Source organism: Limulus polyphemus, unplaced genomic scaffold, assembly GCF_000517525.1.
Source record: "Limulus polyphemus unplaced genomic scaffold, Limulus_polyphemus-2.1.2 Scaffold89608, whole genome shotgun sequence".
NCBI classification, from domain to species: Eukaryota; Metazoa; Arthropoda; class Merostomata; order Xiphosura; family Limulidae; genus Limulus; species Limulus polyphemus.
In genome coordinates, this window is record NW_013755204.1 from 1 (window position 1) to 4,402 (window position 4,402).

At 29.0% G+C, this 4,402-nt stretch overlaps 1 long non-coding RNA gene across 1 annotated transcript; it reads right to left on the reverse strand.

Moving 5' to 3' along the window:
- Positions 1 to 1,407: 1,407 nt before the first annotated feature.
- LOC111084675 lies at positions 1,408 to 3,906 on the reverse strand. Its single transcript, XR_002609671.1, has 2 exons — positions 3,859 to 3,906; positions 1,408 to 1,622 (listed from the first exon to the last, which is right to left on the reverse strand). It is a non-coding gene; the product is annotated as an uncharacterized LOC111084675 (long non-coding RNA).
- Positions 3,907 to 4,402: the final 496 nt, after the last annotated feature.

Sequence of the window (4,402 nt, forward strand, 5' to 3'; positions counted from 1 at the left end):
GGTTCCGAGTTGCATATAACAAACACAGAAGGGAAACACCTGTGGCTATTTATGAATTAAAACATCACTTTTTCCCCTTTATTGTCAGTAACCTGGTAGTTTCTGATTCACAAGTAAACTTGGAAAAGAATACCTGTAACTATTTGTCAGTTACTACTTTTTCACCTTGATTTTTAGTCTGTTATTTGTTGTAGTTTAATGGCATAACTATAAAATAGCATAATATAAGAATATCCTGTCATAAAATATTATTCACTTATAATCTGTTACACTTTAGTGTGTATTTGTTATGAATTTCATGCAAGAGGGCTTTCTGCGCTAGCCGTCCCTAACTTAGCAGAGAAAGACAGCTAGTCATCACCATCAACAGCCAACTCTTTTACGAATGGATAGTGGGATTGACTGTCACATTATAATGCCCCCACAGCTGAAAGGGTGAGCATGTTTGGTGGGACGAGGATTCAAACCCGCAGATTGCTGGTTAAGTGCTCTAACTACCTGGCCATGCCAGGCCTTACACTTTAGTGATAAACTTACAAGACTGAATAATTAATAATATGAAAGTCAATCAGAAAATACTAATAGCTAGTGTTTAAAATACAGAAACTTCTCCTGATCTGAAAGATTTATACAGTCTTGCCTTGGAACCTGTTTAGAAAACGGTCCTTTGTAAATGTTGCCTTCATTGCTGGATTCTAAAATGTTATACTAATTTGGTTATGAGGTAATATCAAATTCTAAGAAATTAAATATACATAAAACAACATAATGCCTTCTATACAGTCAGAAAAAAAAATCTTATGTTATTATTGAAGAACTTGTATATTTTATAATTATTTGAGCATAAGATCTCATTACTCTGAAAATAAAATTAATGAAAAAAAAAAGGAGGAGAAAGGAAAGACTTTGCCAATTTATTGGATGCTGTTGAAAAAATGTGAAACAAAAATTTGTTTACACCAGAAATTTTCTACAAATACCACTTTCATAAAACCTGCACCTGTATGTGTGGTTTTATTTCTTTCTTTTTAAATTAACAGTAATAAATATTTATATATTGTTTCATTTTTATTAATCACTTCTCTGAGCAAAATATATTTGATTAATTGGCTTACCCTAACAAAACCTAGCAAGTTGTCATGTTCAAAGAACAGAAGTGATCACAAACTTCATGACAGAAATAAAAAACAACAATCTATCCCTTTGAGCAAGATGGTGACTGAAACTGATGCAATTTGGCAGTAGATTATTTTATTTGCAGTTGACCTTATCGTCAACAAATACAACAGTGTTAAAGATATTGAATGATGTTGAATATAAACTGATTATTCTAACCTACAAAATATGTAAAACCCATGATCGTGTCAGTTTTGGATTGTTTCAATTTTATTATAATGAACCCTTTAGCATAAATAAAGATTAAGATTTATAATAACTCAGTTCTTGATGAAAAAAGAAAGTAGTAAGACTACTTGGATGCTTGCCTTTTGGGGAAAACTTTTGACAAAATGAAACACTATAATTCTTTGGACAATCTGAGCTTAATAAAGGATTACAGCATATTCCTACAGGAATACCTCGTCCATCTTCACATGTAATTTTACCTTCACATGGATTCTTACCTAGAAGGATGATAATAATAATATTTTTTAAAATATATACATGATACAAGTAGATTATTATATATATATTAATTAACTTTAATTTTAGTTTGATATTGTTTTTATTGGATTATTATTTATTTTTTTATTCCTAATGTTTTCATAGAAACCTATTCATTGTTAATGATTGTGGAATGGCTAATTGCTGACATCTTTTTGAAAGTATGTGCTTAAAAATGTATTCAAAAGTCAGGCTCTCATTATGAATAAAAAAAAACATGTTTCCTTTACAGTTTTTCAATGCAATTGGAAGCCCATAAAACTATACAACTACTTTAGTTTTACAAAACAAGTTGAGCTAGATGAGAACTTCATTTGATGTACTAATCATTATTTAATTTCCAATCTCTATAGATATATAGTTTAATAAGAGGGGGGGAAGGAAATATTAGAAATATATTGTATATATATATATATTTATTAACTATTTAGCAGCAAACACAAATCTGGCATATGTGGTCGAGTTGAAAAGATAAATAAGTATGATCTTTAATAATTTGTACAAGTATTTATGATTATAAGTATGTTCACTTTTGTAAACTAAGATTTTAAGATTGTGTGTGTGTGTGTGTGTATGCTTTCTGCATTTAGATAAACAATGTGATAATATAAAAAAGGAAGAAAAATTCAAAAAGTTATTTTGATTACCATTAAGCCCACAAAAAAGTGATTGCTGATAAGCAGTAATTCCCAGATTAGTAGTCAAATCATTCATGACTAAGTTTTCTTTTTCCCTTGTACTAAGTTTCATGAAATTTAGATAAGTATTTCTACTGTGAAAAGACAAATTTCGAGATATATTGGTAATGGTCCAATGGCCTAAAAAGGGTTAAACAAAATTATAACTTTCTCCAAAGGCACAGCAACAATAAAGATGCATATATATATATATTTTTTAATATTTAAAATTTTTAACAAATCTGAGATATTGCAGGCCTGAAAATAATTTTAAATTGTATGTCAAAGCAAGTCCTTCAACATTATTTTTTTTACTGCTTAAAATGCATATCTGAAGTACCTGTTTGGCATGATTTGATTTAAAACACAATTTCTTGATTGATAAAACAAATAGTTGGCTGACACATTTTTATGATTTCGTTAAGATGAAGAAGTGTTTGTATTATTATAAAAAACATTAAACTCTTATTTGAAATATCTGAAAACTTGCTATCTCATTTACACTCATATTTTTCACAACTTAAAAGTAATATAATTAGTTTTAGACTACCTCTTAATAACGAGCTTTTACAAAAGGACAGATGTAACTACAGTGTCGTGTCACAATGTTTTGCTAAATTAGAAAGAAAGGTTCCTGTTTGAAATTGCTTTACTCATTTTAAACGCCCTTAAAAATGCTGTTTTGTCTTAAAGCACTTCACAGAACTTGATTTAATATTTATGTCATTCTACAAATAATGACATTTTGTTGTAAGACACTATTTTCAATAAGCTTTTCTCATCTTAGAATTTAAGTTTTGTTATTGTTAAAAAGAAAGTTCCATTACACACACATAAACAATTTCAACTTGACTGATATTATTTTGTCATTACTTCCACTTACAAACTGTAAAACACACAACAAGAACTGACAATGATTTACTGGTGACCTAGAATTGGACCTTACAAAAATGTGTTTCTGTCAAGCTTGATTTCATTAGCAATATTCTTAAGATAAATTTATATTTAATAAATAATTAAGATATTTTATTTGAGTGTATTGCTTGGATAGATAAGTCTTAAAATAATATTTCAATAAATAAGGATTTGAGTCAGGAATATTTTGTAGTGATCTGCCATGTCACAGTGACCTGTGGAAGTAGAACTCTTAAAGGCTAACGTTTATTAGTTTCAGTAAAGGTTCTATATTTAATTTTGTTTAATCAGAGGAGTCTGTTAAACTTTCCAAATAGTATGTGTAGAAAAGTCAACAAATTTTGAAGTGGTAAGCTATACGGCAGCACTACTCTAATCAAATAGTGAATAACACATTAATAAAAGAAAGTAGGTAACGAATTGAAAGAAAAACTGTATGCCAGTTGCTTTCAACAAGAGATCATCCCTAGACAACACAGGACTAGTTAAAAAAATTAATTACTAAGGCCAAAACTATCAGTAATAGTTATTTAACTTTGCAGGCTTTATAAAAAGACCCAATGACTTTAAAAATTTTAATAAACATTACTGTGCAAATACTTACAAGTAATATGTGTGTGAATGACACTGATCATCAACTAAACTCTACACATGTCTCATAAACCTCTAATTATGCTTTCAGTTTTTTGTAAGTTGCTTCATTAATAGTACTGAGCTCAATAATTTCCTTGAGGAGTGAACAGCCTGGTATATATTTATTTCGAATCACAATACTCCCTATAATGTTTAAATATCTTTTGCAATCTTTAGTAAATGGAAAACAGTTGTGTCAAAAACAAGCCCATTAAGTTAGTTAATAAAGTGTGGACCACTTAATCTTGTTCTATGGACATACTGAATGAACGTGTAAGTGTTTTAATAGCAACCAAATTATCAAGCTGTAATAGCGAAATAAAATTATATTCTGGAGATAAAGGTCGGAGTTTATTTGCATTAACAAATATGTCTAGTAAAATACTCCAGTTTGTGTTAAAAAACCTTAAGAATAATAAACGATAGTGTTGTAAGAGTTCTACTTCCACACACACACAGAAAGTTGTATGACTGACTTAACTCTATAATTTCTTTTAGTTTATTAAATAAAAAGG